General features: G+C 42.0%; 3 pseudogenes; all 3 read right to left on the bottom strand.

Moving 5' to 3' along the window:
- Nucleotides 1–7,702: 7,702 nt before the first annotated feature.
- On the bottom strand, nucleotides 7,703–8,083 carry LOC148041363 (autophagy-related protein 8C-like pseudogene; annotated as a pseudogene).
- A 542-nt stretch (nucleotides 8,084–8,625) lies between these two features.
- On the bottom strand, nucleotides 8,626–9,087 carry LOC148041362 (autophagy-related protein 8C-like pseudogene; annotated as a pseudogene).
- Nucleotides 9,088–9,548: 461 nt separating this feature from the next.
- LOC148041361 (autophagy-related protein 8C-like pseudogene) lies at nucleotides 9,549–9,931 on the bottom strand (annotated as a pseudogene).
- Nucleotides 9,932–11,492: the final 1,561 nt, after the last annotated feature.

The raw sequence follows: 11,492 nt of genomic DNA, 5'->3' as shown, positions 1-11,492 counted from the left end.
CTTTTCTTTCGTCCCGCTCCTCTGTTATTCCATGTCCTCCATTTCCTTTCCTTCTTTTCTGTAATCCCCTCGAAGTTGCAGAGTGCCCTCTATTTTCTTCTTCTGTTCCAGTAATCGTCTCCTTTCGGGCTCTCCTCTCTTTTCAAGTCCTAGCATACTCCTCCGATCAAGTCGCCCTCTTGAACTGCAGAGTACCCACCATTTTCCTCTTCGTCCAGTGCAGCATATCCCCTCTATTTTCCTTCCTTCCCATTGATAAAGCTCTCCCCCCCTATTTCTTCCTCATACGTCTATTTTCCTCTTCATTCAGTCGCAGAATACCAGATTTCCCCCCTTTCTGATTCTCTGTTCAAAAATAGTATTCTTTTTTCCCCCACAAAGGCTCTTTCAAAATAGTTCCTGTTTTGCTTTTGCTTTTTCACGCCCCCTTTGTCCATCATATTCTTGATTTTCTTCCAATCAATTCCCAATCCTTTGAGTCCCCATCACTGCAGAAATGGCAGGGATTCCATGCTCAAGGGCAAGCTGCACATGAACCTCATCTTCATCTGAAAATTCACTGGTCTTCTTAAACCCCTTGTCGATACCATTTGTATCTTCAGCATAAGCAAACAACTTGGGAAGCTCGGAAAAACCATACTCATTGCAGATCTAGAACCCATTCTCCTTCTAATTTGTTTATACCAAATATCAGATTCAATCCTAAACAGCGCTTGTCTCTTCTGTAAAATTGAACACGAACCAACTGAAAGCAAAATGTTCAAGCAAAGCAAAGCACAACGTCTACGTCTAAGTATGTACAAAGTAACAAATCTCACGCACAACTTTTGGGTGGTTTTCACACCTCGAATGCGCAGCAATACGACATCCACCCCCTCTAATCCTGCGCATCCTCCGGATGAGCCAACTACCCATGATCATTATCATCTAGATCCACAAACAGATCAATCTCTTCATTATGCATTTCTGGTAGGTCAACAAGATTATCTGTCATATCATCTGTCTCTTCCATTGGAGTTTCTTCTTGTTGCTCTTCTCTTGCAAATTCTTCCAATGCATAGTCCTCATCATCCCTTTTCTTGAAAATCTTGATTCTTTTTCTAGCAATAGGCACTCTAAGCACTGTCCCATCCAATTCAGTCAGCTCATATGTTGCATTATCAAAGACATGTCTAACTTACGGCCCAAACCATCTTTTCACCATCTTCCGAAGTGCAGTATGCTGATTTTCAAGGCTGCTATCAAAGACCAATACCCAATCTCCCTCTTCTATTGCTCTAGGCCGCAAGCGATGCCTGTTGTCAAACCTGTCCTTATTCCTTAGTCTAGCAACTTTCAACCTGTCAATAGCTAGCTGAATATCCTCTGGTCTCCTCTCCAACTATCGAATCCGAAGAGCTAAGAGCTCTTCTCTCGTCAAATCCTCCTGCCAAGGTAAAACTGACCAAGTCAAAGCACAAGTCTCAATCGGCATAACAGGTTTCTGACCATACATCAACTCTGCAGGCATATATCCTGTGGTAACACTATGAGTCGTACGATCAGCCCACAAAGCAAATGGTAGAAGTCTCGGCCATTCTCCAATCCGTCCTCTGTATGCTTTGGCTAATGCTTTCACTATCGGCGGATGCCCTCTTTCACTCTTTCCATTTCCCTCTGGATTATATGCTGTAGTTAGAGCCAACTTGATTCCTAGCTGAGAGAAAAACTCCCTAGCTTCATCTGCATCCAATTCACCACGATCCGCAGTGATCTTACCCACACAACCATACCTGCAGAAAATTTCCTCCAATAAGAACTTACACACTGCACTAGTGGTCTTCGTTCTCAAAGATCTGCCCTCAACATGATTGGTAAGATCCTCTCTAGCCAAAACAATGTACCTCATCTACCATAGACATATAGGCATGGTAACCAAATCAACTACCCACTTATAATGAATGCATAGCGGATAGGTCGGATGAAGCTCATCTCGATGACGCACTACTGAATACATCTGGCAGTCTCTGCAAGTCTCAACAAAGTGAGAAACATCTTTGTACATGCCTTTCCACCAATATTTCTCCTTGATTTTCTCATAAGTAGCCCATACTCCTCTATGACCAGCCCAAGGACTCTCATGAAACTCCCTCATCACCTGTAACTGTCTCTCTCTATCGCAGACAACCCGCAAAGGTAATCCGCCTCTTTTCTTCGAATGCTTCCAAAGAAATCCGTCCGTGAGAAAATAACCATAGGCTTTCCTTCTGATCTTCTTGAACTCTTCATCCGTCCATTCATCTCTTTTGTTTAGTGTACTAAGGTATCTGCCAATCTGCAACCAATCTCCAACATAGAGTTCTTCTGTAAAAGCCACAATATCATAGATATGACAAACATGATCAACCATAGTGGCTGAAATTTCTGCATCATCCTCTTCTGCAAGTAGAGTCTCCTCATCATCATATCTGGCTCTAGACAACATATTTGCCACTGGATTATCCTTCCCTGCTATGTGTTTAAATTCCGGATTTAACGACTTGATATATGCAATCCATCTCAGCATAGCTATATCCGGAGTAGAGCAACTCGTGATCATACCAATCAATGGCAAGCAATCTGTCTCTACCACAACTGAAGCTCCAATAAAGTACTCCTTGTCACATTTGAGAGCCGTGACAATCCCCAATAACTCCCTCTTGATTTGCAGATATCTCCTCTGTCTCTCGTTTAGGACTTTCGCCCCAAACCGAATAGCATACCTATTTCCATCTGCATCATCTTGACCCATAGCCCAACCTATGCCAATTGGACTAGTGTCAACTGTCAATACAATAGGCCTTCCACAATTATAATCCTCTTTCCTGAGAGTAGGAGCATTCTGCAATAACTTCTTCAATTTCCGCATGGCTCTAGTGTGACTCTCATCCCAATAAAATTTCTGCCCCTTTCGAAGCAGCTGATACAAACAATCTGCTATGTGTGCAAAATGAGGTATCCAAATCATATAAAACACACAAGCACCAATGAATCTCCGTACCTCTGAAGTAGTAGAACAATACTCTGCAATCTTGCCTATAGCATTCACCTTATCAGGTGAGGGTTTTCTGCCATAATATCCACACATATGTCCAACAATGACAACCTCATTTACTCCAAAAACAGATTTTTGCCCTGAAAGTGTCAAGTTCACTTCTTCTAACCTGGCCAAAATCTTCTCACATGCTGAAATATGATCAACCACAAAGTATCTGCATCCCTGCTCATTTAGGCTCTCATTCTTCTCTTCTTCTGCACACCCCTTAATGGGCACATCATCCAAGAAAGGCATAGTAAGCTGAGGTATGTAATCACGAAGGACCTTATGCATGGCATTCATCATATGCGCAACAGAATTAGTGGCACCTTGAGGCAAGGTACACAGCCCAATAGGAGTTCTCATAGTGGTTATGTCCCTGCTTTCCAAAGCCAGCTGAAACTGATCATATCCTGAATACAAATCACCCAAAGAATAGATGGCACGTCCAGCAAATGCCTCTGCAAACTCATCCACAACTGGACCTATACCAACATTCCTGATAGTAACTCTAGCTGCATATCCTAAATAAATCGGAGAGTACCATTCTTCTTTGGAACTGTAAACCACCTGTTTGAGTATGGTGCAGATGAAGGCTCAAGGATTCCCATCCTGATTTTCTCATTCAATAAATCAATCAGCTTTGGCAAGTGTGCTTTAGGCACTGGAATAGGTCGGAGATTCCATGGAATATGAGGAATAGTAAAAATGACCATAGGAGCAACAATATCAGGATTCACACATCCAATCTCATGTGGGAAAAAAGCAAATCCCTTTCCATGTCGCTCAAGCATATCCTGAAAGCATTGCTTCTCTATGGATAGCAAGAAATCACCATTTTCAATTTTCAATTCAGCAAGAGTCTCTGCTGAAAACTTATGACCAATATGCTCTGAATTCCTCAAAATTTACTGTTTAGCAGCCCTCTCTATTTGCCGATCACTGTCAGGTGGAAGCGGTACATCAACCGGCTTCACCTTTTTATCCACAGTTTTGTATTTCGTGTCAACCTTGGCTTCATTATGCTCTTCTGCATTACATAAACCTTGCTGTAAATCAGCAATTCTGCACTCCAATGGCTGAATATTCTCAGCCCTCTGCTCTATGGACTGCATAGAAACAGCCCCAAACTCTGAATGCTGAAATATTTCAGCAGTAAACTCTGTTGGCTGAAAATTTTCAGCCCTCTGTCTCTCTGAAAGCTGATCATAACCAGCTGGAAACTCTGTTTGCTGAATTTCTTCAGCACTCAACACTCTTTGCTGAGTTACCTCAGCCTCTGACTCAATCTATGACATAAAATCTGCAATTTCATGAAACATGTCCAGGGACTGCACTAATACATTACCATGACAATTCAGCATATTAGTTTTCAGCATATCTCCCATCTCTGTCATCGTATCTGCACAAATCACACTGTCATACATCCCATCTATATGCTCATCATCCTCCAAAATTCCTGCATTTTTCAAATTTTTCTCCTTCCTGCATACATACTGCCTGGCAGCTCTAGGCAACCTAGAAGTCTTCTGATAACTCATCGAACTGTTTGCTGAAATCCCAACAAAATCGGAGGAGAAAACACTGCTGCCAGGAGGCGAGAACTCCAATCTCCTCTCGTCTGTACCACCGTCGTCTCGCGAAACGGCGGTACCTAATAAAAACCCGAATCCCTCATAGTGGGCAAGGGTGCATCTCTGAGAGTATCCCTGTTTCTAACATGGTTCACACATACAGTCATAAACTGAACTGCTCTCATACCATCTTTACTGCGAATCCGTGCATAAGCAGATCCATTATCCATGACCTTTGTTTCCATGCGCATCTCTGTGATGAATGGCTGACCAAGAATTATGGGATAAGAGCATAAATCCTGCACAAAGAAATGAAAATCCTCCTCTATATCACCAATAGAAACCCTGACACTAGGACAAGCAGGATACAAATCACCTGCAGTGTTATTGGCGGCTCTCATACGCCACCCATGCTCTACATCCATAGGCCATCTGTTACTCTCATAAACTCCACGAACTATGAGATTAATCTCTGAACCATGATCAACCAATGCAACATAAGGCACTTGTTTCTCTCCAATCTTTACCATCGTCTCTGTAGTTGCCCTAGCCCAATGGCTCCGCGAAAAGTGACTACGCGGTATCATGACAGGCTCATGAATTTCAGCATAATGCATAGGTTGAACCCTCTTCTCTACCTGCGGGAAAACAGAAGCATTATCAACCATAACCTCATCCTCATCCTCATCCAACTTCCCAATCAAAACTCCCTGTGTATCAGTGGTAGACAATGCATGTCTTTTCCTCTTTAAAACCTCCTGAAACTGATCCTGAAACTCTCTTTTCGAGATGCCCAAAATCTCAGAAATAGTGAAAGTCACCTCACTGCCAAGTATCTTATCATTAAAGATTTTCTTCATGTCTGTAGATGTCTCAATATCAGACATCAATCTGATCCCTGGCTGCTTTCTCTCTCTAGGCTCTTGCTTCTTTTCTCTCTTTTGAGCATCTTCCATCTGTCGATCTGGCCCTGGTCTTGAAGACGGTCCTGCAGTAGGTGGAGTAACAAACTCACCCCCTCTAGTCTTCTTAGCTGCGCTTGGATTTTCTTCATCCCTCTTACGCTTCTCCTCAACAAGTACATCTGCACCATGAGACTTAGTCAAATAAGCATAAATAGAATACCTGTCAACAGGCGAGTCCCAACCTGTCTCTGATCTGATGCTAGAGCCTGCACTAGTCAAAACAGTTTGCTGAATTTTTCCCTTGTTTGCAGTCTCCATAGCATAAGTCCATAGTGCGGACTGAGTCTCTGATCCCTTCTCAATCTGTACTCCATATGCAGAAGCATCACCTCTAGCTGTCATATAAGAAGTACGCGCAGCCATGTCCTCCACTAACTTCTTCATTCCACCTTTACCAAAGTTGGTAGCAAGTGGAGCTCCTGTCTCAGTCAACCAAATCTTACCATCTTGCCCCCAATATACCACATTCTTCCTCCTTGCAACCTGAAAAGAATCACAATCCCTGCAATGCTGATGGTCCGTACTATCACACCAAATACATCTCCGATCTCTCCTAGGTGCACTAGGAGTACTCCTAGGTGCAGTAGGAGCACTAGAAGAAGTAGCAGGCGCAGTCGATGCAAACTGCTCCTTCAACTTTCCCACCAACTCCGCTTTGACTGACTCCAGTGTCAAATCTGTGATGCCTTTGATTATGTCATCAAGAGAGGTAGGCACCGATGGAGCAGATGGTTTTGGAGCAGAAGGTGTAGGCATCGGTCGTGGAACAAGAGGAATAGGTGGAGTGGAAACAGTAGGCACTGGCACTGGCCAAGAAACTGGCTGAGGAGGAGAAGAAATAACAGGGATAGAAGTAGGCATAGGAGTAGATGATGGTGTAGGTGTCATGGAACCATTCTGTAGGCGAGTCTTCCATATCCTCCTCTTGGTCAAAGTCGAGACTGCATCCTGAGCATCCTGCCAATCCATTTTAAGACCCATAGGCTTCGTGCGATCTTCAAGAAGCTCACCCAATTCTTCTTGAAGAGCAGGATCTGCAGCTTGCAAGAAAAGCTCAACTTTTTCAACATCCAATGCTCTTTGTTCAATGGCATCAAGCTGACTATACCTCTCTTCGAATTCTCGAATCAACTCCGAAGCAGCGAGACCCTTGTTTGGCATGTAGACCCACTCTCGGAATGATCGCCAAGTCGCCATACCAAAGTCCTCAAGGAAGTATTCTTCTTTCAGAGCCTTCTTAAAATCTTGCCAATGTGTATTTTTAATAAAAAGATCAGTCACTTTTGTCCTCAAAGCAGGTGTGACAAGACGAAGGAAGTACTTACTCATAAGTCCAGCAGGAACTCCAAAAAACCCCATCTTGATCTCATATGTCTTCAAATATGCTGAAACATTACGCCCGTCAAATAGCTTCTTCTCATTCTCAACTGCTTCAATAGCCTTAGTCGCGCTGTTTTCATTCTTCTGCTCCGAATAGAGTTGCCTTTGCTGAGAAAACTACTGTTGATGCAATTGTTGATGCTGCTGCATATACAATTGTGTTTGCTGATTTTGGAGCTGCATATACATGGACATATTCTGCAAAATCTGTTTTAGATCCTCTATTGAAGTACTTGACGTAGCAGTCATTGATGGAGCTAAAGTAGACGCAGCTGGAGTTGTAGAAGAAGCTGAAATAGAGGCTGAAGTATCTCCCATCCTGAAATTTCTGCGACGCTTTCACGTCGGGTTCACCAAAGATGTCGAAGGGTTTCGAAAGCAATGTCGCAACTTCAGAAGTCCTTCATAAATTTCAGGATAGAAGATCCATCATGTAAGTAAGCAAGATGAGAAAATGATGCCAAGTCTTTGTTTAATTTCTGTTAATAGCAAAACAAGGGTTCAAGATGAAGAAATCGGTTCATTCAGTTCATCCTCCCCGAATCCAGGAAAGAAAATAGAAAATCCATTAACTCTTTATCTTCCATCGTTGTTCTAGCCTTTGCAATTTTCCCTTGATAAGTATTGGACTTATGGGTGATGATAAGAATTCAAGAATATGCTGTTATGTTATGACTCCAATGTCCTGCGAACACCCTCATCATTGTATGTTCTTCATATGTACGGTTTCAGCACAACCCAAAGGTGTTCTCTCCACTGTATATAACTTAAAGAAAGCCATCCTCATCTTTGTGCTCCTCATAGATAGCCGACATAATTGCAGCAGTAGGTGGAAGAACATTGTCTACAAGGATGAAGATTGCTTTCTCTACATTTAATTTGATCCTCTTCCGAATAACATAGACAAATTGATCAACAATAAGGTCAACTGGTACAGGGTACTTCTTCTTATCTATGTCTGGAATGTCACTTCTTTCAGCTTTCTCAACTATTACAGGAATCCTGTAAGGATACTTCTCACGAATCCTAGAGGCTTCAGTTTTCCTCTTCTCTAGATCATGTTCCTCTTCAAAAGAGCTCTTGGCCATTTCACTTCTGCATTGATGAAATCGGCGATTCACGAACGAAATTACAGACAACAATGTGAAGGAATCTATAAATGATAACCGAAAAAGTCTACGAACGGCCACTTCTTTGCGCAGATAATCTGATGACAACACAATGGAAAAAAGAGAAGGTGCGAATCCAGCGATCGCAGGAACCTGGACGAAGAGGAAAATAGATGTCGAAGGGTTTCGAAAGCAATGTCGCAACTTCAGAAGTCCTTCATAAATTTCAGGATAGAAGATCCATCATGTAAGTAAGCAAGATGAGAAAATGATGCCAAGTCTTTGTTTAATTTCTGTTAATAGCAAAACAAGGGTTCAAGATGAAGAAATCGGTTCATTCAGTTCATCCTCCCCGAATCCAGGAAAGAAAATAGAAAATCCATTAACTCTTTATCTTCCATCGTTGTTCTAGCCTTTGCAATTTTCCCTTGATAAGTATTGGACTTATGGGTGATGATAAGAATTCAAGAATATGCTGTTATGTTATGACTCCAATGTCCTGCGAACACCCTCATCATTGTATGTTCTTCATATGTACGGTTTCAGCACAACCCAAAGGTGTTCTCTCCACTGTATATAACTTAAAGAAAGCCATCCTCATCTTTGTGCTCCTCATAGATAGCCGACATAATTGCAGCAGTAGGCGGAAGAACATTGTCTACAAGGATGAAGATTGCTTTCTCTGCATTTAATTTGATCCTCTTCCGAATAACATAGACAAATTGATCAACAATAAGGTCAACTGGTACAGGGTACTTCTTCTTATCTATGTCTGGAATGTCACTTCTTTCAGCTTTCTCAACTATTACAGGAATCCTGTAAGGATACTTCTCACGAATCCTAGAGGCTTCAGTTTTCCTCTTCTCTAGATCATGTTCCTCTTCAAAAGAGCTCTTGGCCATTTCACTTCTGCATTGATGAAATCGGCGATTCACGAACGAAATTACAGACAACAACGTGAAGGAATCTATAAATGATAACCGAAAAAGTCTACGAACGGCCACTTCTTTGCGTAGATAATCTGATGACAACACAATGGCAAAAAGAGAAGGTGCGAATCCAGCGATCGCAGGAACCTGGACGAAGAGGAAAATAGATGTCGAAGGGTTTCGAAAGCAATGTCGCAACTTCAGAAGTCCTTTATAAATTTTAGGATAGAAGATCCATCATGCAAGTAAGCAAGATGAGAAAATGATGCCAAGTCTTTGTTTAATTTCTGTTAATAGCAAAACAAGGGTTCAAGATGAAGAAATCGGTTCATTCAGTTCATCCTCCCCGAATCCAGGAAAGAAAATAGAAAATCCATTAACTCTTTATCTTCCATCGTTGTTCTAGCCTTTGCAATTTTCCCTTGATAAGTATTGGACTTATGGGTAATGATAAGAATTCAAGAATATGCTGTTATGTTATGACTCCAATGTCCTGCGAACACCCTCATCATTGTATGTTCTTCATATGTACGGTTTCAGCACAACCCAAAGGTGTTCTCTCCACTGTATATAACTTAAAGAAAGCCATCCTCATCTTTGTGCTCCTCATAGATAGCCGACATAATTGCAGCAGTAGGCGGAAGAACATTGTCTACAAGGATGAAGATTGCTTTCTCTGCATTTAATTTGATCCTCTTCCGAATAACATAGACAAATTGATCAACAATAAGGTCAACTGGTACAAGGTACTTCTTCTTATCTATGTCTGGAATGTCACTTCTTTCAGCTTTCTCAACTATTACAGGAATCCTGTAAGGATACTTCTCACGAATCCTAGAGGCTTCAGTTTTCCTCTTCTCTAGATCATGTTCCTCTTCAAAAGAGCTCTTGGCCATTTCACTTCTGCATTGATGAAATCGGCGATTCACGAATGAAATTACAGACAACAACGTGAAGGAATCTATAAATGATAACCGAAAAAGTCTACGAACGGCCACTTCTTTGCGCAGATAATCTGATGACAACACAATGACAAAAAGAGAAGGTGCGAATCCAGCGATCGCAGGAACCTGGACGGAGACCTCGATCCCCTTTGAACGCTTCTGAAAGAAGCCGAACAGGACGGAAATTCCTTCCGCAGCTCGTCTCACATAACATAGTCCAGTGCCTCATCTACAGATTGCATCAAAATCATGGCAGATGTTTGAGTTACTCTCCCTTCCTCCAGCATTGTCCAATAGGCAGCTTGTACACCAATGAATTCTCGCAGCTGGCGTCTTGCAATTCTGTGTACTCGCAAAAATGCAGCAGAGAGGTTTGATTGACAGCGTCCACGGCATGCTTATCCTGTCGTCACAGCAATGAAGTAGCTTCCTTAATCTCTGTTTTTTTTTTTACTTCCCATCCTCTGAGCTACAGTAAAAACCATGCGTGTCGGGAGCCTTCAAAACAAAAATGTCTGTGTGTGTTCCCCCCCCCGTCTTCCTGTCCAACAACGATTCTCTGATTGACAAAAAAAACTCCTCTTTTCTTTCGTCCCGCTCCTCTGTTCTTCCCTGTCCTCCATTTCCTTTCCTTCTTTTCTGTAATCCCCTCGAAGTTGCAGAGTGCCCTCTATTTTCTTCTTCTGTTCCAGTAATCGTCTCCTTTCGGGCTCTCCTCTCTTTTCAAGTCCTAGCATACTCCTCCAATCAAGTCGCCCTCTTGAACTGCAGAGTACCCACCATTTTCCTCTTCGTCCAGCGCAGCATATCCCCTCTATTTTCCTTCCTTCCCATTGATAAAGCTCTCCCCCCCTATTTCTTCCTCATACGTCTATTTTCCTCTTCATTCAGTCGCAGAATACCAGATTTCCCCCCTTTCTGATTCTCTGTTCAAAAATAGTATTCTTTTTCCCCCCACAAAGGCTCTTTCAAAATAGTTCCTGTTTTGCTTTTGCTTTTTCACGCTGTCGTAGATTTCGTGGAAGGGCTACAGAACACGGGGTTCAAGGTACAGCAAGAAATAAAGACTATCAAGAAGATCTCGATAACACAATATTTGATGCCAAGTTCATTATATTGTTTGTCAAATGCGTTACAAGAAGCTCATGTTCAGAAAAATCTGAACACATTCAGTTTTACATACACTTGATAAATTCTGCTGAGAAATAATGTCTGTGAACAAATTTTCAGGAATCCTTACCAAGTAGGAGTTTAGTAGGCCACAAAGCCTATCATTGTTGCATCATGTTTGGAATACGAAACCCTTTCGCATGGATTTCAGATACATAAACTCTAGTGAGTTGGAACTAACATAGATATTCATTATTTAACTTGCTCCAGCTTAGCACTAACTTCAATTGCATGTCATGCACTGCAAAGATATGGAGTCCTTTTTTTTTTTGCATACAATATCAGATCTCCTACCTGTCCCTGCTAGCCTTAATTATCTTACAGTCACTTCTGGATATAAATATCATCTGCCTCAGCCTGGACAAG

This window comes from Lygodium microphyllum, chromosome 1 (assembly GCF_053477565.2).
Source record: "Lygodium microphyllum isolate KBCC chromosome 1, Lygodium_microphyllum_v1.1.10, whole genome shotgun sequence".
NCBI lineage: Eukaryota > Viridiplantae > Streptophyta > Polypodiopsida > Schizaeales > Lygodiaceae > Lygodium > Lygodium microphyllum.
This window is presented reverse-complemented; position numbering and strand designations above follow the sequence as displayed.